This window comes from Trachemys scripta, chromosome 6, assembly GCF_013100865.1.
Source record: "Trachemys scripta elegans isolate TJP31775 chromosome 6, CAS_Tse_1.0, whole genome shotgun sequence".
In the NCBI taxonomy this organism is placed as follows: Eukaryota; Metazoa; Chordata; order Testudines; family Emydidae; genus Trachemys; species Trachemys scripta.
Genome location: NC_048303.1, coordinates 8,451,528 through 8,477,032, shown reverse-complemented (window position 1 = coordinate 8,477,032; position 25,505 = coordinate 8,451,528).

Here is a 25,505-nt window from a genome sequence, read left to right as displayed (position 1 = left end):
CCTGGATGCTGTTGTCATCTGTCACTTCTCATCTGAGCAACTGAGATTTATACCTAACCTCTTACTTATAAGTCCCCTCTTTGGCAATATTTGAAGGCAAGTGCATGCTGGTGGTTTAAAAACTCCTTTGATTTGTGCTTTGGGAAGCTCTCCAAGTCAGGCAAACATTATTGCTCTGGTTCATTAATGAAAAATTATTGACATCATTCTGTATTATATTCAATGCTGCGAGCTAGATTCTGTCTCTCTATGTACTTTGATTGACAACTATCACCATAGGCTCTGGGCACCACTCTGGCTGAATTTAGGATTTTCAAGCCTTTTCGAGACTTTGAAAATTCCAGTGAGATTTGGGTGCTTCACTCTTTCATGCGCCTTTGGCGATCCCAGGCTAAGATTGAGGCTAGCTCTGTGTGTGTAAATAAAGGGAAAGACAAAACAAGGAAGCCTCCCCATCCGTTGTGACCATTTCTAGGGTTCAGTCCCCATCCATACTCTGAGTGGAAGGACCAGGAGAGTCTAGAATTGCTGGTGATTCTGGAAAGACAAAGGTAGAGCAGAAAAGTTGGCAGGGGGAGCTCACTGTCCCAGGTGGTATATTGAAAACTCTGTTAAAATTGTAGGCTGTCACTGTTTTCCTGGTCCTAGTTGAAGGGGGGTTTCCTGGTCCTACTTGAAGACTAGGGGGCTCTGTAGGGAAGTGTGCAATCCTGGCCTGTCAGCAGACAGACAGCCTAGACTTAGGTGGGGTGAGTCCTGCCTCTTTGTTTTAGGGAGCAGCCTTCTCTCTCTCTCTCTCTCTCTCTCTCTCTCTCTCTGTCAATCTTTGTTTTTAGCTTCTTGTGTTCCAAATGATAAGAAATAAAGTAGTTTTACATTGCAACCCTCCATAAAGAATATTTATGTTTTTATCTAATGCCTTTGTGTATATGTTCTTACCATAGCACTCCTGACCTTTCTATACCAGCCACTAGAATTAAACTGGTATAGGAGAAGTGCATGCCACACCCTGTTACAATTAGAATAATAGAATATTAGGGTTGGAAGAGACCTCAGGAGGTCATCTAGTCCAATCCCCTGCTCGAAGCAGGACCAACACCAACATCCCAGCCAGGGCTGTGTCAAGCTGGGCCTTAAAAACCTCTAAGGATGGAGATTCCACCACCTCCCTAGGTAACCCCTTCCAGTGCTTCAACACCCTCCTAGTGAAATAGTGTTTCCTAATATCCAACCTAGACCTCTCCCACTGCAACTTGAGGTCATTGCTTCTTGTTCTGTCATCTCTCACCACTGAGAACAGCCTAGCTCCATCCTCTTTGGAACCCCCCTTCAGGTAGTTGAAGGCTGCTATCAAATGCCCCCTCACTCTTCTCTTCTGCAGACTAAATAACCCCAATTCCCTCAGCCTCTCCTCATAAATCATGTGCCCCAGCCCCCTAATCATTTCCATTGCCATCCGCTGGACTGTCTCCAATTTGTCCATATCCCTTCTGTAGTGGGGGGGACCAAAACTGGACGCAATACTCTAGGTATGGCCTCACCAGTGCCCAATAGAGGGGAATAATCACTTCCCTCGATCTGCTGGCAATGCTCCTACTAATACAGCCCAATATGCCGTTGGCCTTCTTGGCAACAAGAGCTCACTGGTGCCTCATGCTTCCCTTCTGGTCACGCCCTCTGAGCTACAAGGGTCACTATACCTGAGGCAGACAAAATAGTCCTGATCCTCACATCTTTCTCCTGCACCTGTCCTTTGCAAAAAGATCAGGAACAATCAGCCCAGTTATTGCCAAAAATGTGTTTAATTAATCTGCCTCATACTTAGTTCCTGGCCTAGGAGAAATCTCGAGCAACAATTGATACTAGCAAGTAAATTTATTTATTCAGCATTAAATATAACACATTTATTTAAGAGCTCTGGGCTATAACAAAGCCACATGGAATATGATGGGTTTGGCTGCTTTGAGTCAGCTGTGAAATCTTTTCACAGGCCATTATGACTTTCAAAACCTAGTTGAAAATTCCCAGAAAATGGATCCCCGATTATCATGGTAATCTGCATTTAATCTCTGTTGGTGAAGATTAATTATTCCTTTATTATTATTTATTAATTATTATTAATTATTTATCAGAGGGGTAGCCGTGTTAGTCTGGATCTGTAAAAGCAGCAAAGAGTCCTGTGGCCCCTTATAGACTAACAGACGTATAGGAGCATGAGCTTTCGTGGGTGAATACCCACTTCTTTGGATGCATCCGAAGAAGTGGGCATTCACCCACGAAAGCTCATGCTCCTATACGCCTGTTAGTCTATAAGGGGCCACAGGACTCTTTGCTGCTATTAATTATTTGTAATTCTTACTGTCAGTTCCCATTAGAGTTCAGGTGGAGTGAGATGGCATTGATTATCTGCCTGGAAAACACATTTCTCCCTTGTGAGATAATGCAAACTTCTGCTTAAACTTTCCTTCCTCCTATCTGGTGTGTGTGGCAGTGGTTCGAGCACAAGGCAGTAATGTAGCAGAGAAAAGTATAACAAAATCCAGAGGATGGAAGTCAAAACTGGACAAATTCAGACTGGAAACAAGGCAGAATTTTTTAACAATGAGGATAATTAACAGGGGCGGCTCCAGGCACCAGCGCAGCAAGCGCGTGCCTGGGGTGGCAAGCTGCGGGGGGAGGCCTGCCGGTCGGTGGGAGGGCAGCAGTCAGGCTGCCTTTGGCGGCATGCCTGTGGGAGGTCTGCCGGTCCCGCGGCTTCGGTGGCAATTCGGCGGCGGGTATGCCGAAGGCGCGGGACCGGCAGATCACCCGCAGACACGCCTCCGAATCTGCGTGACCAGTGGCTACTGTGCTTGGGGCGGCAAAAAACATAGAGCAGCCCCTGGTAATTAAGCATTGAACAATTTACTAAGAGTTGTGGTGGATTCTCCATTACTGACAATTTTAAAATCAAAATTGGATGCTTTTCTAAAAGATCAATTCTAGGAATTATTTTGGGGAAGTTTTATGGCCTGTGTTGTACAGGAGGTCAGAGTACATGATCACAGATCTTGAAAACTATGAATCTTCGAAGGCAGGGAATCAGGCTTCCTGGGTTTTGTTAATTGCACTGATTAGCTATGTGGCATTAGTCTCAATCCTGTGTGCCTCATTTTTTCTCTATCTGTACAATGATTTTTCTCTATCCAATGGTTTTGGGTTTCTCAGCTATCTAGAAGGATGCTGAGAGTTAATGTTGGCAAACATACTTGGAGATGCTCATGGAAAGTCAAAGTTCCTAAAAATACAAACAAACTCTGTAAAAATGAATTCCCAAGTGAATATGGTGTCTACAGAAAACTCTTTCCATTACACCAACCATTCAATTATGTTGCTCACTGACTTTAAATGTATTACTTCCTTGATGTGGTAAATAGAAACTGCATAAAGTATTTATATTTTATTTAAATGTCAGCTCTTTAATTTACTTTCTCATTATACATTAAAGTAATGATCATCCTGTTTATTAGTGTTAAATATTTCATGGGCTTTACAACAATGTGTAACTTATTATAAATGAGTAGAGGTCATTACAGTACCCATTTTTTGTTATTGTTTTAGCAATAATATACCTGGAAAGAAAGCAGGACCAACACTGTTCCGGGAAAAGGAGGTCTGTCTGGTCGCATGTCTTCAGGATGTTCTGTGCATTATATTTCACTTGTGTAATAGGAAACAAGTGCTAAAACACAAGAGCAATCCCACCATAATAATAATGAGCTACATTTATATTGCAATTTTAAACTGGAAACCCTAATGCAATTTACAAATGGATTTACAACCTGCATATAGAATAAAGGAATCACTAGTAAAATGCAGACAACTCTGTGATGAAATGTGATTGCTATTGAATAGTGCAGACCAGTACAGAATGCTTTAGGAGAAAAACATAACCCACAATTGGAAGTGTAAGGAAACATATAGTTAGGCAGCATGTAAATACTCCAGCTAGAACTTAGATTAGGACAGACATCTTCATACACTAAGTATACCATGTTATTCTTGCATTAAAGCTGCTCAAAACTGTTAACGTTTTGGGGAAATAATATCATTTACACAAAAAATGGGGGAAATGACAACATTTTCAAAAACGTGTTCCCCATTTTTCAACCTTAGCTGATCGATTTTTTTTCCTTCAAATTTTGAATTTAAAATTTTCCAAAAAAGGAGAATTACCTTGAAAACAATATACATTTCACCGCTCTATTGACACTAGTGTACAATATGTAGCACTTGAAGGCTTCTGTGGAACAATGACCAGACTGGTAAGGGTCATGAGCATTGCTCTAAGAAGGCACATTTTCAAAACAATTCACAGCTTTTTAACAACCAAATCACACTGCCTTTAATAGGAATTGATATCCCCACACATTGTTATGGAAATATTGAGCTATCTACCATCTCCCAGGCATGCCTTTCCTTATCTGAGTACACTAGAAATTTTTGCCAGTACAGTCCCTTAGTCATTTGCACAAGGAAGCTGAGTCAGTGGGAGAAAGATGTACAAAAAAAGAATTCTCAGAGATGCAAAGAAAACAAATTCTGTGGGTTAGCTTGTGGCTAGACCTGTGTAGACTAGAAAGGGATTGGGCTTGGCATAAGAAGCCAACCCACCGTTCTATGCCCCTGTGCAGGGACTATTTGCAGTCACAGGCCTTACATTCCATAGGTGAAAGAACAATGTTGATCCTTTGTAAAGGGGTGGGGAGGAACGGGACAAGGATAGGACAATAGTCATAAACCTCCACCGCACAGGTCAGTAGTAGTGGGCCATAGGCAGCACCCATTGGACCCTTTCAGAGGGGACACTCTGGCCTGCATGCATCAGATAGGCACAATGGCCTGGATCCACCAAGGTACTTAGGAGCCTAGTCCCCAGACTTAGGGCTTGTCAATATGGTACGAAAGTGCACATTAGTTGGGTATCAATTCTACTGGGCACCAATGTGTCATGCACTGACTGGCCCATATAGACCCTGCTGGCACATGGTAAAAGTTCCTTAGTGTGCATTAATGTAGAACTGTTAGAAATAGGACTATGTCAAAACACAGTAGGGAAATTTTTAGGGTGCCAATAGTTATTGTGTGACACGTTGGTGCACATTAGAATTCACACCCCACTCATGTGCACTACTTCATCATGTAGACAAGCCTTTATGTGCCTAAGCCCCTTAGGCACCACTGTGATCCACAAAACCTGCTCGGTTGCTGCCAAATCCTGCAGATGCCTACACTCAGTCAGTGCCTAAATTTTTGCAGTAAACATTCCCTAGGCACCTGTGTTCTGCCTCTGAGTATGTGTACTTCCATCTTACTAGAAAGCATCTGGACGCCTATCTCCTGCGTAAGCTCCAGGGAGATCCATGAACTGGGGAAAGACAGTCACTCTTTTGCCTAAGTCATGTGCTGGGCCCAATCCCGTAAGGATGTCAGCAGAACCAGTCCATAGGTGTTCTTACAGCAGTCGTTGCTTCTCCTTCTCCATTAGGAGGAAATGACTTATGGACCAATGCAGTGGTGGAGCCCACCCTGCTCCTCCACTGGTCTACCCCAGCTCCCCCCTGCAGGACACGTATAGTACAGGACAGTGGGAGAGCTTCCGCAGAGTAAAATGGCTTCAGAGCATGTGGCCTTCTTGATTGGGGCCAAATATAGAGCACTTTTATGTAGCAGAACTATACCAAGTCCACTGTGCTTAGGCCCTCCTACTTAAGATGGAAAGTGCAGGATTTGGCTTCCAGTTCTTTATCATCCCATAAATCTGGACAAGGCCTTAATCCTAGTATTGTATCTAGAGCTGATCTGACTCTTAGAGCTTCTGGGAGTATGGTACAATAGGTAGTCAGGTAGGTATAGATGAGATGAGCCATATTTACAAACATCTTACTTGTGGTCACAACACACATGTTGTGCATGTAACTGAGTAGTTGTATGTGTAATTACCAATTTGTATTCTCAAATGCCTCTTTATATACATGATGTGGGTTTTAGCTGTGCAATGTCCTATGCATTTTGCAGCTGAAATATAGCCTTCCATTTTGAAAGTATGACCATTTGAGGATTTGTTTTTAGAACCATTTTATTTAAAAACATCTTTAGACAGAGGCAGTTTTAAGATCAGGGGTGTGGTCCTTAGCAAGGCACAAAATGGGGAAATATACTAGTTATGTCTTGCATAGACCTCTTTCCTTCTCCTACCCCGAGAAGATTTTTAAAGCAGTTATGTTTCCGCTTAATTTGCAGGATTATTCTACTATAAAGTTTTGTCCATTTTATTTTGGCGAAACAAAGTTGTTGTTGTTTTGCCTAGAGAGAAAGTTTGGTCTTATGGAGTAGTCATTGGACTGGAAGAGTAGGATTCAGTTCCCAGGTCTGCCAGAGACTTTCTGAGAGTCCTTGGTTACTTAATCTCTCTGTGTCTCAGTTCCCCATCTGTAAAGTAGGAATGATAAAACGTTCTTTATCTGTCTCATCTATTTAGATTGCAGGGACTGTCTTTCACTGTGGATGAATTGTATAGTCAGTTGTTTGCCCACACTTTGTTTTGTGATGAAATATACTCAAGAGACCAAATAACCAGTGTTGATCAGGTTTATTAATGATTCAGGAAAAAGGTTCTATATGATACTAGTCTCGGAGAAGCCGTCTCATGCAGTGTTATTATATTCACCTTACGCAGAAGGTGTGCTCCCAAAGTTACACCCCTAGAGCCATCTTTTTGTACCCTATTTGTTTACTGGTAAAAGGTACCATGTGCATCATCTAAAACTAGATTTACCCAATCAGTGTTTTACCTTGTTTTTCTGATACCATGGCATACCCCTTATCTTTGTTTTGAACACATACATTCCACATACTGGTCCATGAAGGTACTTCCCTAGCTTGTACTAAGACATAGAACAAATGTATCTTCATTTTGACAAGTTTACTATCTGTTTATGCCAAATGCTTACTTCAGCAAATGCCAGGTGTTATGGAATCCTTAGCATAAATTAACAGGATTACAGTATAGGCCAGATTAAACTATATCACTATTACAATATTTGTGCTTACCGTTATTGGTGCTTAATGCATACTAATATATATAGATGTTCACATAATACATATTATTATAGCCAACATGCATTAGTCAACACTTACTATGTGTATATACAGCGCCTAGCACAATGGAGCTTAGATCGCTTTTGTAACTCTATAGTACTGCAGTTACTACTAGTAGACAACTTTTATGCAGCACACTAAACAAAGTGCAAAAGGATTTAAGTAGAGTAAAATATTTGTAACAATACCAAAATTTAGCATAAATTTTTCATACATTCAAATGACTATTTGCTGGTTTCATCCCAATTACAGGCCTCTTTATCCTTGATAAATTAAACCCAGTGATTTCACCATAATTAATTCCCTTGCTATCACTGTTTTGTATGCAAATTAAAAATGACCTCAGATTAAAAGTTTTCAGTGTACACTTTATACAGTCTTTGGTTGCTATTGAATTTGATGTAAACTTTGCTTACTGAAAACATTGGTCATTCAACACAAACAGGCATTTCACATCAGAGCTTGGATATCATGACACCTCTAGATGTTGGCAATGGCTTTACATCGGCGTATTTAATGGACTAGAATATCAATGCCTAACAAAACAATTAAGGTTAACAAATAGAATCAGAAACACATGTCCTAGACACAGTAGTCACAGTTGTCTGCTGTAACTTCTAACTTCTGGGCAAGTAAAGTCTTGAAGAAAATGTTGATTACATAAAGCCAAAACACTGTTAAACAAAATAGATTTTATTGGGTTCAGCTATAAGTGGAATGATGACAAGTTTGTAAATGGTACTGCATTACAAGGCACACAAATTCACACCAGTTTCCCTTTTCCCCCCAATGGCCATTGAAAGGTTAAGTTTAGTAGGGGCATAATATAAACAGTTCTATTGAAAAGGGGAAAACAGCAGCTAGCTATTCATTGTTTTCAATCAGCCAGAGATCTGGCTCTTTCTATAAGCACATTTGGGGCTAGAGATTATGAATGGGCATTTTTAACTAGCTGCTGTAAGTAAAATGGGATAAATTGCTTCTTAACTGGTCTTCATTTCTGCTTTAATACTGTCAAAGAGAATACAAACTTCTTTAACTCTCCATAACTAAATGGCAAGAAATAAAACTGACACCAAGACTTCTAAGTTAATATTAGTTTGAAACCAACATTAATATTCTAAAAATACACATTGTCCTTGTATAGTTTGCTTTTGACATGGTTATTTCCTCCCCACAGGAATAATGACAAACTATGTTGCCTCTAACAGACAACATTCACTTAGGGAAACAGCCTCTTTAAATCAGTTAATTCTTCACTTACATTATGAAAGATTCAAAGCTGCAGAGCATGATTTTTGTAAACACCAGGAGCGTTGACCCTGTCAGGTATAGCCAGTTCTCTCTGGCTGTCTCACTGGCCCCTGTCCAGAGTTCTGAAAGGCTGAATGAGTTGAAAGTTTGTGCACCAACCTGGAAGACATTCTCTTTCAGATTTTGGATGGGAGTTAGGAAATGGGTTTGCTTCATGTCCTATCTGCAGGCATAACCAGTTTGTCCAGTGCCCCACGATGAGATTTCATATGTTTGATACTGGACAGATGACTCTTCATCAACTTCTGAAACTTTTTCTTCTCGCATTTCACGGGGCACCCTTCAGACCCGGATGTACAATGCAGAGGAGACAGCTGGTTGCTGCAGACTGCTTCCCAAGATACAGCTCTGCTGCTCTTAAAAGGAGTGGCTGGAAACTTTACACACTGCATGGACTGTTGAAGGTTACTCAGGGCACTAGATGGACTCCTGGGAAGACAGGTGGCTTTCTTCCTTTGGGACAAGAGAGTTCTAAGCTCTGTAGAATCATGCTCAAAAAAGAGAGATTCTTTCCTTCTGATGTTGGGACTCTCGCCTAATGTGAGAAACCCATATTGGGTGGTGATTTTGGAGAGATGGGGCAAAGACAGAGCAGCCCTGGTTGCAGGATCAGAGTGGTCTGCGGCTTTCTCCAAGTCCCTGGAGGAAGCCACCTCATCTGTAGAACACAGAGTCTCTCTTCTGAACAGTTTCCCTCTTTTGCAGATGGTTTCTTTTCTGATGCAAGCTTCAGATTTGCTTCTGGTTGGTCTTGGTTTTTTGGCTAGTTCATCAAATATTCTTCTCTCTAGAGAATGCTCTTCTTTGTCTTCCTCTGGCTCCAACTGAAGGGGAATGTGCTCCACATCCAGAGAGGGGATGAAAAATTTTGGGATGCGATCTGGAGTCATAACAATGTTGAAAATATCCCTGTTTTTCAGTGATCCGTTATCTTCAGGAGCTGGCTTGTTGATTTTGAAACTCGTCCAAGTTAGCATGCTTTCTATAGCACTTTTTAGGGAAGGCTTGGACATTGAAGACAACATTATTTTTTCCTGCAGAGCCTCTTTTAAACCCTATGCTGTTTGCTGATTGAATTCTCACTGCACTGATTGCTGGTGAGGGACTCATTCCTGCTTATAAAACAAAGCAAGTTACGTCATCCAGTAGCCAGACGTCATTGGCATGGCAACCAAAGATAAGAAAGCTTTTACACACCTACTTATACACTTACAGAGTGATTCATGCTGCACCATTACCTTAAAGCAGCTTAAAGTGTTTCATATTTAAAAATGCCAACTTTGGCTTCAGTGCCCTTTAAACTTTCAGAGGAATCATGGTAATAAAAATTATTTAATTTTCATTACCATATTTACCTTGTCGTGCTCTATAGAATGTCTTTCTGTGAAGGATAACTCTGACCTTTCTGTTTCAGCAAGAGAAAAGGATACCACAAAGTATGAAAACATTTGCTAACGTGTCAGTGTGGATAGCAAACAAGCTTCATTTGCCTTTTTACTTCAATGCCTCTTTAGCTTTCAGCAGATCGCATTATTTTGTCTATTTGAAACACAAAATTATCTTTGATCAGCATCATTTGAAGACTGGAAGAAAGCGCAAAATGTTAAGTGATCAGAGAACATGTAGATATAGATTTTTTTTTTTATCCCAAGAGAATCACAAAACCCTTGACATGCTATATAGACATACAGCATCACTGAAATGTAGTGGGAATAAAGGTAGACAGTATGTGGGGAAGGAAAAAAAGTTGGTCCAAGGTCAATGGGGAGACCATTTTGGACCAGATTCTGCACTGTTGTTGAGCTGTGCCTTCTAAATTGCTGTAGCCAGCTGCCAGGGTGATTACCTTGGTGTAGGGGGATCTTCCAGTGTCTTGGGAGCTGGTGTAGCAGTTCCTATGCACCCCTCTCCTAGCTGCTTTCATAGGAGGTATGACCAGAACTTTCCTGTGCTGAAGTGATTCCCCAGCCCTTTTAAGGGAATTCCGAGTTGGCATTAGTTGGAATAGCCTCCTGGCGTCTACTCTTACATGGGAGGTTTTGTGTCCAGGCAGAGCAGACAGAACCTTGATTTTGAAGATCTCATCCTAAAGAAACACCCATTCCTGCTGGGCCCAAAGGACTGCTCAATTGAGCAAAGACTAGCCAACATAGGTAAAACTGCAGAACCCGGCTCATAGGTCAGCAGTGTGGAACACATCTATGTCTAGTTAACTTAAGTTTATTCAAATGTTGCCTTTTAAAGTTAGGAGCATTTACACTTTTAAATACAGCATAAAACACATTTATAATAATCAGCACAGATTATGATGTAGATTTAAAATAGTACCCGGTGGCCCCACCTGACAAGACTCATAGACTCATAGACTTTAAGGTCAGAAGGGACCATCATGATATTCTAGTCTGACTTCCTTCACAATGCAGGCCACAGAATCTCACCCACCCACTCCTGTAACAAACCCCTGACTTATGTCTGAGCTATTGAAGTCCTCAACTTGTGGTTTAAAGACTTCAAGGTGCAGAGAATCCTCCAGCAAGTGACCCGTGCCCCATGCTGCAGAGGAAGGCGAAAACCCCCCCAAGGCCTCTGCCAATCTGCCCTGGAGGAAAATTCCTTCCCGACCCCAAATATGGTGATCAGCTAAACCCTGAGCGTGTGGGCTAGACTCACCAGCCAGACACCCAGGAAAGAATTCTCTGTAGTAACTCAGATCCCACCCTCTCTAGTGTCCCATCACAGGCCATTGGGCATATTTACCGCTAATAGTCAAAGATCAAATAATTGCCAAAATTAGGCTATCCCATCATACCATCCCCTCCATAAATTTATCAATCTTAGTCTTGGAGCCAGATATGTCTTTTGCTTCCATGGAGCTAGGTGCTGTACAAACAAACAGCAAGAGATGATCCTTGTCCTAAAACCTAAGCAGACATAGTATTAGAGGGAAATGGAGGGACAGAGAGGTGAAGTAACTTCCCAAAAGTTATACAGCAGATCAATAGCAGAACTGGGATTAAAATCCAGGGCTCATAACTTTCAGTCTTCTAGACACTAGAATACTTGGCTTTGTCAAATGTTACCTAGAGATTCCTTGCCCCAATAAGTAAGTTCAGACCTCACAGATACCATTAATTGTACCTACTTTATTCTTAATACTGAAGCATAAATTGTCATCTGAGCTTTGAAACAAACAGCAGTGATTATTTTCTGGTATCTTTTTGGGTCTTTGCTGGTCATGAATATTTCAAATAGCCACTTCAGTGTAAAGTTTTGAAATAGTGAACACCATGGAGCGGTACTTACTATACCAATGATTTCTATTAAGGTGTACTTGAAGTAATAGTGTATGGCATAATTATCAGGAGTAAATTTGGTTTCTACCTTCCCCATCTTACACTGCATCACAGTTTGACTTGTAGGTTGAATACTCTGTTATTTATCTTGTATCTATGAAAGATGTTCTTGCTTCAGGCAATATACAGCCTGATCCAAAACCCATTGAAACCAGTGGAAATACTCTTACTAACACCACTGAGCTTAGGATCATCCCCCTAATACATGGAGATGACACTTTGAAATGTGAAGAGTAGCAGAGTGTCAGGGTTGTGAGGAAGAGCCAATCAATACACCTTTACAAACCTCTTCACATCATAAATATCACTGAAACCATTCTCTCTGGTTCCACCATTTTCTTCTCATACTTTCCATTTTAATCTTGCAAAGCAATGTCTTCTCTTTTCTTTCTTCTCCTTTAGTGGAGCTTCCTGAGAACCCCTTTATCCAGAGACAAAATCAAAAGGCAAAAACACAAGCTAGGATTATTTGAGACGTTTCTCTTTGTTCCTGTTAGTCACGTTTTGTAGGCTGTTGTAAACCAAGTTCTCATCTTCGGAATTTAGACACAGTTAGATAATGGTCTTTTATAGAATCAGAGGATATTAGGGTTAGAAAAGACCTCAGGGGGTCATCTAGTACAATCCCCTGCTCAAAGCAAGATAAACACCAACTAAATCATCCCAGCCAAGGCTTTCATCCTACTTGGAGGGAGAGCATGTGCCTAGCATGGATGAATATACAAATACTTAGCACTTACACTGAGCTTTTCATCTTCAAAGCACTTCACAAACATTCACTAATTAATTTTCACAACACCCCTGTGAGGTAAGTGATTACTATCCTAGTGGAGCTTGCTATGAACATAAGAGAGAAAAAGGGAAACTGCTAATGAACATGCGGTAAAACTGATTTTCCAGAGCGCAAAAAACAGCTCATCCAATGCACAAGAATAACTTCTTGCTGCAAGAAATATCTGACTCTGGCAGTCCTTCAAAGTCCCGCTAGATCATAGTTTTATGCACATTGTCCTCCCACCTTACCTAAGAGTTAATGTCCCACAATATAGTGGGCCATTTTCACCAGATATGGGACACAAAATTGCTTTTGGATATATATACCCCTCTGAGTCATCTTGTGCATGCACTACAAAGCACCTAACACCTTTGCATGTGCAATTTGCATGCACCAAACCCTTCTAAGTAGTGGGGCTGATAGCTGAATGTTAGAATACTAAGAGTTTGCATCGGCAAAGTGCAGGTGAATGCTTAACATGCATACACACAAGTAGAAGCCCCATGCCAAATTTGCCCTACAGTTTCTAATATCTTCCAACAGGAATAAAAAATACAATGGAAACAGAGCTTCCAACAACATCGTCTGGTAATAGCTTTAACTGATAACATAAGTAGTGGAGTGTCAGAGTTTGGAACAATTTAGGATGCAATCTTTACTCCTAGTTTTTATCCAAGAATAAAGCCCTGAATTCAACTAAAGGAGGTGCAGGGTTTTTTTCAGAATGTGTGTGCTTGAAGGCCTCTTTCCCACTGGAAAGGTTCTCAGACACTGTTGCACCAGCATGTTCATAACTATGAACATGAGTGTATGATGACAGGGGTCCAGCCTCAGTGCTATGGTCAATCTCATCCAACTCTATGATCAGTGGTGTTGATGTGGTGGATTCCTTCACATGCCTTTTATTGTTCCGATGTAGCCAGCTAGTCAAAGCAATAAAACTCTGTGACCTCTGGTAATGACAGATACTGTCTACTGTACTGTTTGTCTGTAAGCTCTCTGTGTTTAGGATCTTATCTGCATCTTCTCACAGCATGTGTCACATTAGGGTCCTGGTCTTGACTGGGATCTTTAGGTATTTCCATAATATAAATATTGTAAAATACTAATGAATACTTCTGGTGCAGTGCAAAATTAATAACACCACAATTTCAGGCTCTCATTCCTGGCCTGTGAGCTTTCAAACTGGCTGATCTGGTCTGGCACAGAAGAGAGTAGCAGCCTGTCAAAATGTTTTGTGCCTTTCATTGTATGTGTCTAGTTACCTGCAGCAACCTGGCTTGTGGCAATTCGTTCATGGTAGGCACCCAGGCCTGGATCCACAAAAGGGACATAGGTGTTACAGTGCTCAGTGTCACACAACCTAACTTTTAGATGCCTAGAAAATCAGAGAAACAACACTATGGTCCTCAAAGCCTGAGCTAATGGCCTAGACTACTATACAATGAATAGGGAGCGATAGGTGCTTTAGAATGCAATCCACAAACACAACATTCCAGAGCTTGACTTGTGTGAAACTACTCCAGAACACTGTTCTGGAACTTTTTGGGGGAGCCAGTACACCATTGATAGTATTGGAAGTACCAGAAGTGCATTTGGGCACTTCTAGGATTCAAGTACTGGAGCATGCTAGACAGGGAGACACCTAAGCTAGCCAATGGGAAATGCCAATGAGAGGAGTACATTCTAAGCCTTGCTCCTCATACGAAGATAGGTGCCCAAGTCTGGGCTGCAGAGAGATGCCTCTCTCTGCTATTGTTTCATAAACCGGGAGAAGATAGGTGCTCCTGAGGCTAATACATTAAGAGGCCTACTTTGGTAGGTGTGCTCAGAGGCCACCTATCACCAAAAAATGGGTGGAGGAGTAGCACCTTTATAGTCTCTATTCCTGTGGTTAGAGCACTCAGTCTGGATGTGGGTGACCAACGGTCCAAGTTCCCCCACCCCCCATCTAACAAGAACAGGTTTGAAGAGGGTTCTGCCACCTCTCAGTTGTGTGCTCTAACCACTGAGCTACGGGATATTTGATGGATGGCTCCCTCTGTTGGGAGGATGCCAAATTGGTGTGGCTGCACTGAATGAATGGTGTGAGAACATGGCTTGACATGACTGAACTGTGAAAGAGGATTCTGGGAGCAGAATCCTTCTCTTAGCATCAGACAGATGCCAGAGGTGAAACTGACCGGCTCCATGCTGCGTGTATGATCAATCCTGATCTTTGAGTCAGCAAATATGTCCACTTGAAAGCAAACAACGCATGTAGAACATCCTGAGTGGAGCCTGGGCTGACCGGGGCATCTCAGCCCCATTGAAGGACATCACACAGGGGGCTGAAGTGAATGATAGATAAGGGAGTGAATGTGGGGTAATTTTTAGTTGATACCACTCTTCAGTCTCCTCCTAAAATACTAATTCGGTAAAAAATTAGTAACCACATGCCCACTGGGCATGCTTTTAAGACATATGACTCCTTTGAGGAAAAAAGAGTATAAAAATGAAGCAAATTAAATTACTGTTGGGATTCCATAATTAATGCTTAAAGAAGCAATGTTGCTAGACAGAGTAACCAAAACTCTACCCCATGGGCTCAAGTAGGATTGTGAACCAGAGGGGTCTCAAGGCAACTGAGACCTTACTTCAGGGGAATCCGAGACAGACCAGAGGGCTGAGAAGAACAGACAAGGAGAGAAGAAGCCATCTATAAAATTGGTAACCACCTTCTCTGTTTGCCAAGCAGGAAGTGTGTGAGGCTAGCGCAGGGCCTGTTTGTGTATGTTTGTGAAAAAGAGACTCATTAAGGGGAATGTATAGCTCTTAATGTCTAACATAGGAGTTATGTGCTTGATATAACTCTTTAGTGCTTGTGTAATTCCTTCTCAATAAACTGCTGTGCACTGAAAAAAATTACTGTGGACCTTTTTCGCTGGTACGACAGTAATCTGCTCCGCCGGGAGCCAGTAAAGATCCATTTCAGGGGTAGTAGTGCCCCCTGTTGTCAATACCCTCCATATTTCCTATCAAAGTTAAAGTTAAATAATTGAATATTAACTGGACAAGAGTGAGATTGACTCTATAGTTCAGTCATTAGGGCGCTCAGCTTGAGAGATCATAGAATCATAGAATCATAGGGTTAGAAGGGACCACAAGCGTCATCTAGTCTACGCCCCCCTGCCAGGATGCAGGATTCGTTGTGTGTAAACCATCCAAGCCAGATGGCTATCCAGTTTCCTTTTGAAAACCTCCAGGGAAGAAGCTTCCACAACTTCCCTAGGCGTCTGTTCCATTGTCTTACTGTTCTTACAGTTGGAAGCTTTTCCTGAGATTTAATCTAACTCTGCTGTGCTGTAGTCTGAACCCATTGTCTCTTGTCCTGCCCTCTGTGGCAAGAGAGAACAACTTTTCTCCATCTTTATTACGGCAATCTTTAAAGTGTTTTAAGACTATCATGTCTCCCTCCACCCTTAATCTTCTCTTTTCCAAACTAAACATATCATCTCTGTTGCTTGCCTCTGGATACATTGCAGTTTCTCCACATCCTTTCTATACATTGGTGACAGTATTCCAATTGAGAACTAACCAGCTCCAAGTAGAGCACTACTATCATCTCCCGTGACTTGCATGCTATGCCTCTGTTAATGCAACCTAAGATTGATGATAGATACCTTTTCAATTCCCATCTCATCAAGCAGAGAGGGGACTTGAACTTGTAGTTTCCCACATATTAACTGTGTGGCCTAACCACTGGGCTAAGAATGATGAGGGAGGGCTCCTGCCTCAGCTGTTTTGTATGGAGTTAAGGAGCCACTGAGCACACCTACTAGATCAGTCCCCCCACCCCACCCCCAACTTACGTGGAAGATCTCTTATCTTCCCCTTGTTTGTGGATCGCTCCAAATGCCTAGAGGGAAGCAGCAGTGTGCATGCTCAGAGACAGAAACATAGGTATCTAGAAAGCTTTTACTGCAAAAACTTAAATGACATGTGCATTTAGGCATCTACAGAGTTAGGCAGCAGTGAAGCATGAGTTTTGTTCATCGCAGTGCTGTTTACAAATGGGAGTTAGGCACCTAAATCTGGAGTTTAGGTGTGAAAGTACCTTTGTGGTTCTCAAACCAGTGTCCTCAGGACTTGGTTCATCCTGAGCCTTTTGGGGAGCATTGCAGATAAGCCATTTGGAAGCATAATAAAGCGGAGAAATCTGAAAACTTTGGATAAAATGAACTGAAACATGGATTTATGAGCCTAATTTTAGGCTCCTATATTTAAAATCTTTGTCAACATGTTAGACTAAATTATTAAAACTAATAGTAGTATGACAGGATATATAACAAATTGTTATGTGTATAGTGAGACTTTAGTTACTATAGGGATGGATACTTTATAAATATGACAGATAAATAACCAACAACACACTGAGCTCAGGTCTTGAAAAAAAACATGTTGTCCTGCCATTGGATTCACTGAGCCAACCCAACCAGAAAAAAAGGCCAGATTTGGGTAAGGTGCTGATTTGGCAGCCTTTGTTTTGAACGCCTTTGATTTTGTGGCCCTGATTTTCAGTCTCTTCCAATTATCTATATGAAAATCAGGAGGCAGCTAGACAATAGCTCCTCTAAATTATTCATTCCAACCTTACAAAGTGACTCCCAAGATTTCATCACTTCTGTTTTGTGATGTTAATAATTCAGTGCTGCTAGAGAGGCAGAGCTTGCTAGTATAGTGCTCTCTCTCTCTCTCTCATCTTCATTTTCCTTAATGACATTACGCTTCTGAGTCCTATCTTAATTGCTCACCTGGGCTGAACCTCAGCTGGCAATTCTCAGGTCCTCACCAGTGGAATTGTATTGAAATTGACTAGAATTCACCGCAAGGAACGTATGTGTATACACTTAAACCCTCTTGTACTGCTCAGCTACCACCAGGCTGCACTCTGTCCCAAAATACCTTGGAAAATAAATAAATACTACCCTCTGGTGTTTTTCCCCTGTAAATATTACAGTGCTATCCATCCTCATGTAAAACAAACACAAACAATACTCATAATTTGACTGCATTTGTAACAACGAAAAGGAGACACAGTATATTCTGAGAAACTATGATTTTCATTCAGCCTTGGGACAACTAAATGAACAAGGACATATTAAATTTTTAAAAGCAAGCCTGTGCTGCTGCCTGCAAAATCCAAAATATCTTGAACCCACACAGAAAAGTACTTACTGAATGAGATCATATTTCTAAACACTGCTTTCAAATGATTTTGTGGCCTGCAGCATGCAGGGGGTCAGACCAGATGATCATAATGGTCCCTTCTGACCTTAAAGTCTATGAGTCTATGAGATCCGTGTGTATCATAAACATACTGTGGAATTTGCACTGATTATGTATACATGTAAAATAATATGCTATATGTACATAGGTGTTTATAGATGGCATACACAGCATTCATGGTACTATGGTGCACTATGAAGTTTTTCTGGCACTCATTTGAGATGGTATGCATACATCACTGGTAACACTGCCAGTCATGAGTAACGTGGTCACCCGAAATCATGCTAATAAAACCTTTATATCAAACCACAGCATCATGTACTGTATAGATACAGCTATGATACATGCTGCTGTGGTGAGGCTTAATGGAGGAGTCATGTAGATCAGTATTTCTCAACTTTTTGTTATGACCTGGGACTGGCTTGCTTCCGGACCCCTGGTTGAGAATCACTGGTTTATACCAGGTATTTAACAGTGTAATTATTAGAGAAAATCTGTAGAAAGTTTATTTGTTTGTTTTTAAATATTTGAATTATTTGCTGTATTCCCACCACCTCTAAAGTCTGGTGCCTTAGTTATTATGAGATCATCCATACAGGATGCAGAGAGAGAGAGAAATATGAATTATACATTTAAAATACCTTTCAAAATGAACTAAAACAGATTTTTTTTCTAGCTAAGGTAGAGGCCATTAAGTCAGATATCTTTGAACCTCCCACATCTAGGAACAAGGTCTGTGTGTCCTATTCCACATGCATATAGCTACCCTTTGTAGTCCCAAAAGGCCTACATGAAATATAACACCTCTAGACAACTCACTATTATAGGACTTAACATTGCTGTTATTTTTTGGGGGGGGATTTTCATATTTGGTTCGGGGATGAGATGAAGGAGAAAACATTACTCTAGCAGATATAGATGTCAGTTAGAATAAGTCATAGGAGAGCTGGATTAGTGGGCAGAGTTCAGGTGAGGCAGTCAAAGGCACGTTATAATACCCTTTGTCCCATGGTTATCACCTCCACATACATGGTGCATGTGTGTGCACATGTGCTTATATCGTATCTTTGAAATACATTTTGATGAGTAACATTAGATCATCAATGAGCTCCTTGATTAATTGGCCAATTCTGTTGACTCTAAAACATTGGTTTTAGAGTGATGACTGCAAGTTGTAGACTTACCTATAGTTGTGGGTTAGTTTAACCAATTACCCATCCCGAGGTGAGGGTTTACACCTACTTTAATCTTGGTGAGTTAAACCCCAAGGCTGAGTACAGTAAAGAGTTACCAGTAGAAGGGAGACCCCATGGTGCACATGGACAACACAGTCCTCTTTTTGTAATACTTACTTTTATTAGCCAACCAAACAACAATATAAATACTGCAAGCCAGTAGAAGAGAGAGAGAGACCAATACAGAACACATCGTATTTGCATCACCACACTGGGACTGCTGAAAAACCCGAAGTGTTGGTTATCATCCTCACCATCAGTGGTCATCATCCTGGCATCTCGCCCAAGGCACGCAGGGTGGGACACAGCTTTTAATGTGATACGCTGATGCCCATTGGGGTTTGTCCATATTTATGAAGGTTTTAACCCCTTTTTCTTATGTGAACTTCCATACCCCACTACTTCTGCGTGCCCTGTTTTTCATAGACTAACTCGTTATTTCCCCTGATGCTCATTAAAATTTACATCACCTTATCACCATAGTAACTGGAGGTTACTTTAAAGAACTCTCTGATATTTCACCCTGGTAACCAACAGTCATCTTGTGGTGTCTACTGATCCCACCTAGACATTATTATCTAAACTCAGCAGTTATTTTCAAAACATCAGCATATCACAAACATAGACCCACGCTCAGGAGATTTATTATTATTAGATATCATTATGCTCATTTGTCTTTACAGCATAGCTAATCTATCCTAAATCCTAAAGCCTAATTTACCTTAAGTAAATATTTTACAAGTCTGAGGCCAGGGTTACAACACAAATTAATGCTTATATTTTACTTCTGTACCCTAAATATCTTTTATCCTGATAGCTTTTATGCTTGGCTACACAGTTTCACTATAGTTACAGTCGTTTGGGACCAGTTTTACCTTCCATCACAATCCCTGCTTTTTCCAGTCACATTTAGCTGAACCCAACCCAATGACCCACCAATATAGGGGAGCTGAATTTATATACCAGGTTGAGTGTTATGGACTCAGTCCAACAGGAATTATCATCAAACTTCATGCATTCAAAATTCACGAGGCAGGAATCATGAGATTATTATGAAAATCATAATTATATAATTTGAGGTTCTTTTTCTTTTCATTCTGGTTTCTGGGCCTTGACGTCATGCTTGGGTCATTTTTAAGCTTTTCTTTACAACCAAGAGGATTCTTATGCAATTTCTTGATTCCAGCTGCTTCAGAACAAGGAACAATAAAATCACGAGCGCTATCAACACTAGGATTATGACAGCATTGTACGGAGAGCAGCTATCTATCTATTGTGCTTTTATGGTCACCATAGAATCTGAGCACCTCACAATCTTTCAAAGCATTTATCCTTGAAACAGCTCTGCAAGATAGTGCTATTATCCCCATTTCACAGTTGGAAAATTGAGGCACAGAGAGATTCAGTCTATGCCTACACTGCAAAAAAAACCCCAACTAAATTAAAAAAAAAAAAACCCACCCCACAGCAGCGAGTCTCAGAGCACGGGACAACTGGCTCAGGCTTGTGCTTTGGGACTAAAATGATGTTCCTGCCTGGGCTGGAGTCAGACCCTGAGACGCCTCCCCGATGTTATTTTTAGCCCTGTAGCCTGAGCCCTGCAAGTGTGAGTCAGTTGACCCACCAGGTACTGAAAGGCGTAGCTCCCCTGACTTCAATGGGGCTGCACTACTTTGAAGCAGTCAATGATTTGTCCCCGGTGTGTGTCATTAATGTAAATCCTGGAGCAATACTTCATAAACAGAGTGGAGCGATGCAGCCACCCATCTCTTGTTAAGTCACCTGTTCCACCTGGTTATTACAATATATGGTACCCTAAATCATCCACTTTCCAAAGCCCCCCCCAATATGCTAAAAGCAGAGGGGTTCTGCTTTCACTGTGCCTTTGCAGGTTTATGATAAATCAGCTGTGGCATGTTTGCAAAGAGCTGTGGAGAGGTGGAGGCATTTGATGCCCTAATCAAGTTAATGGGAACTGTGGGACTAAGTCCCTGAGCAACACAGAAAACACAGACATTAATGTTGCTTTCATGCATTTAGTTATGCTAATATGGATGTTTTTCTTTCTTCCCTTTCGTTATGGGATATAGATGAAAGCCAGAAGATTCTGTTAATTTGATCTCGTTTATAGCATGGGGCTCAAATTCAGGTTGGGTTCAAGTGGATGGAGCTCCATTAATGTCACTGCATGTGAAAGTCCTGATGTGAGCAAGTGCAAAGTTCCATTAACTTCCCTGGATTACTCATGTTTGAGGCACACAGGATTTACATTTCTCATAGTCTTTATTTCACAAGCATCACAGCACAGCAGACTCCAGCAATAGCAACCATTCCTGGAAAGATCTCTCTTGGATGGCACAAAATTCCCCCCCAAATCACAGATTGTAGCTTTGGAATAAGAAGCAAATTATTAGGAAAGAAAGAAGCGGGGAAAAGAAAAAGAAGAAGAAAGCAGCCTGCAGATTAGCAGATAGAGGACTGTCTAGAAAATTATCAGTAGCATTTCTCACCCGCAGCCCCCAGTGCAAACCCTGCCTATGAGGCTCTTAAATCACCTGCTTGCAAATCCTTGTTGTAACCTAGAGGAAAGCATAGAGTTCTCCCACATCTCACTCAAGTGGCCCCAGGTGTCCCCTTGAAAAGAGAGGCTTCAAGACAGCATAGCCCTAATCCTCTGCTATCTCAGCTCAAGGTCCCAGAGTGAGCCTCTGCAAGACCTGTTTACTGCATTGTACGTCTGCTAAAGGGAAAGAATACCAGGGTGAGGAGGCTTCTGTAGAGAAAATGGATGCAGGTGGCCCATAAAGGCTTGATTTCTGTCTTTAGATGCAGCCTGGAGCAAGAGATTGTGCATAAACTGCACCCATCAGGACTAGCCCCAGGGGCATAGTAACTCAGAGACCCATTGAATCACAGGTCTCCACTCTGTTTTCTCCTTGCATGCACTGTCAGTCATTTATGGACCTTCCCCTGATGCTCGGGCTCAGCTTCTCTGGCCAGTAAGCCAGGAGGTGGAACCAAATCTCTGTCCATTCCTTACCCCTTCTTATCTGCTCCCAAACCCGCCTGCTCTGGGGAGTGAGGGAATGAACATGTAGCCCCACTGACTGCTGTGGAGAGGAGACCCACGGTCAGAGTAGCTAAGTAAGGGCTTAAGGGAAGGAAAAGTCTGAACAATAGTTAGGCAACTATTGTATTGAGACCACAGCCTACCTGCTGGCCAATAGTGTCTCACTGTTACCTCATACTCTCACGTCAGTTGGTCTGTATCCATCCCATCTTATACTTTGACTATAAGGGTCAGACTGTCTATTTGGTCTGTGTTTGTACAGCACCCAGCACAACAGGGTCCTGGTGGAGGACTAGTGCTCCTGGGAACTACAGGAATAATAAAAAATAATAATTAATGAAGGTCGTGTGCCCCCCCTCTGCCAACCTGTAGTCTGAATCCACAACCTAGGTCAACAGTGCCCTCCATAAATTCACTTCCTCGCAAGACTAGTTAAGATGGTAAAAATAATTCCCTTTGACCTAGCATGAGACAAGGGAAGAGGAATAAAGAGAGAGTTTCCTGCATCCTTTTTCTACTTATGCAAGCAGCCACATACTGCAGGAACAAGTGTGGTCCACAAAGCTACTCAGCAAGCTAGAGATAGGTAGTCGGGGTAGGATCCATGAAGGTACTTAGGCGCCTCAACCCCAGACTTAGGGAGTCATAGATCCTAACGAGTGCCCCTTCCTGGCCACCCACTGGGAATGCTATGAGGGGAATCCAAGCCTCCCTGCTCTAGATCCCCAGGGTGTTTCAGTTCTGGATCCTGAAAGAGTCCAGCCACCGACCCAATCTCAGTGTCCTTGGGCACACTCTCAGACCTTCTGACATCCCCAGCCACCAGGCCCCGCCCGGTGTAGGGCTGAGCCTGCAGATGCCCTGGCACTTAAATGAATCCTTCTCCCAGAACTCCACCCCAAAGGTGTGACACTTCTGGTTTACAGCTTCTCTCTTTCAAGGGCATGCAGTAGTTTTGAAGCAGTCAACACATACACGTTACCCCGGCTAACATCTATATCCTCTTTTATCCTTGATCACAAAAAGCACCAGACAGTACAGATTACATGAAACAATAAACCACCCCAAATCCAATGTCCCTCATTCTCTCACACTGCCCTTGTGAGTCCTTGAGTGATAAGTTATGTTCTGTGCCCACTTGTCTAGCAGCCTTCCTCAGCTTAATTTGGTGCTCAATGGCTCTCCCCCAGTTCCCCTTTGTGAGTCCATTTATAAGCTCCTGCTGGGATCACCTGCTTCTTTTGTTTGGCTCCAGGAAACTTACAATTACTCCAGACCTGTGATGTTCCCAACCCTTGCCTCCAGGGCACATCTCCAAATTCCTATGTTCCTAATACTGTCCCCTATGAGGGAGCGTCTTTAAATTATAATCTTCTACAAACATATCTTTACATGGAGCGCTCACCGTTGTCTCTGGCCTGGCCTTCACAACCCTGCTAACTCATGGGGGAATCCACACACACATAGGCTTTCCACGAGGCAGTCACTTCATGATAAAATTTCATTAAATTATCCACTATGAAGAAGTGGTACAGACAAATTGTCAAGTCATCACATCGTAGTCTCATGTTTACGCACCTAAATCCCAGGTTTGGCTCCACTACCATCCACAAAACTCCCACTGAGCCTTCTAGGAGCTTAAGCTCCACCAGCGCCTACGTTTCTGCAGTAAAAGCTCTTTAGGAACCTATATTCCTGCCTCTGGGTGTGTTTCATTGCTGCTTCTCTCAAGGTGCCTGGATTGCTATCCCCTTGCCTAAGCCCCAGAGTCATTCATGAACCCAGGGAAGATAGCTGTTCGGCCACTTAGTGACTGTTTAAGTATTTACCCCAGTGGAAGAATCAAGAGAAAGAGAAAGAGAACGAGAAAGGGAATGACGCTGTAGTCCAGTCGTTAAGGCACCCACGTACGGGACCCTGGGTCTAGTCCCCCTCCTCCAATCACTCTGTCATTATTTAGTGAGAGTTCAATAGCATCAGCAGTGCCCTAGGAATTATTGTGGGGAAGACCTTTGGCCTGTGTTATACACGAGGTCAGGCTAGATGATCACAATGGTCCCTTCTGGCCTTGGAATCTATGAACAGGGGAGGTGGAAGGTGCCCCACATCAGACTGTCCTATAGCTCAGTGGTCAGTGAGCTCATCTGAGGGTGGGAGAACCCTGTTAAAATTCCTTCCTCCCCAGTGGTGAGGGCAGAATTGAACATGGGTCTCCTGTGTCTGAGGCAAGTGTGCTAACCACTGGGATAAAAGTGTGTGTGTGTGTGGGGGGGAAACAATCTCTTTGCCTGTCACTTTGTGTGGAGGGAGGCAGGTGCCTAACTCATTCCCTCCTAAAAGCAGCGTAGGTGCCTAAGCTTCCTGACTCAAGGTGGTGGGTTCCTGTTCCTGGGTCACTCAGCTGACATGGGCTCCTCCCTACAGCCTGGACTTAAGACACCTAACTACAAGAGAGGGGTGGGGCTTAGCACACACCCCTCTTGTCAGCATCTCCCATTAGCTAACTTAGGCAGCTCCCTTCCTAGCATGCTGGCTTTTGCAGATCGCATGCTTAGGTGACTCTCTCTCCCCATTCATTGTAGGGATCCTAGATGCTTTGTGGATCAAAGTGTTTCTGTGCCTTTCTAGGCACCAAAATAACAGGTGCTGTGATGCTCAACATTGCAATATCTATGTCCTTTCACGGATCTCACCCTCAGTATCATCACAGCTTCTGTGTTTACATATGGATTCTGAGCGCATACAAAGTAGAAAAGGTTGGGCCCTGGAAGTGGATTTTTCTGCAAATGGTGGGTGGTGTCAAGAGAGTGACTCCAGAATGAGGAGTGATGAAATGAGTCACTCCATGTTTGCAGGAAGTTTTATTCTGAAAGGCTTGAGACCCGCTTTTTTAACACCATGTAATTACTAAACTGTGGAACTCATTGCCACAGAATAAAACTGGAATTAGCTATATATGAATAACAGCAGCATCTGCAGTTACAACCAGCTAGTGTAAAAAAATAAAAATGTAACATTATTGATCTCCTTTGATCCTCTGGATAGTAACTTATCGCTAGATGGATTCATGAAGGAATTTCTCCCCCAGTGTATAATATGAACAACTGGATAGTACAAGTTTCAGAGTAACAGCCGTGTTAGTCTGTATCCGCAAAAAGAAGAACAGGAGTACTTGTGGCACCTTAGAGACTAACAAATTTATTAGAGCATAAGCTTTCGTGGACTACAGCCCACTTCTTCGGATGCATATAGAATGGAACATATATTGAGGAGATATATATACACACATATCTCCTCAATATATGTTCCATTCTATATGCATCCGAAGAAGGAGGCCAATTAATTAAGAG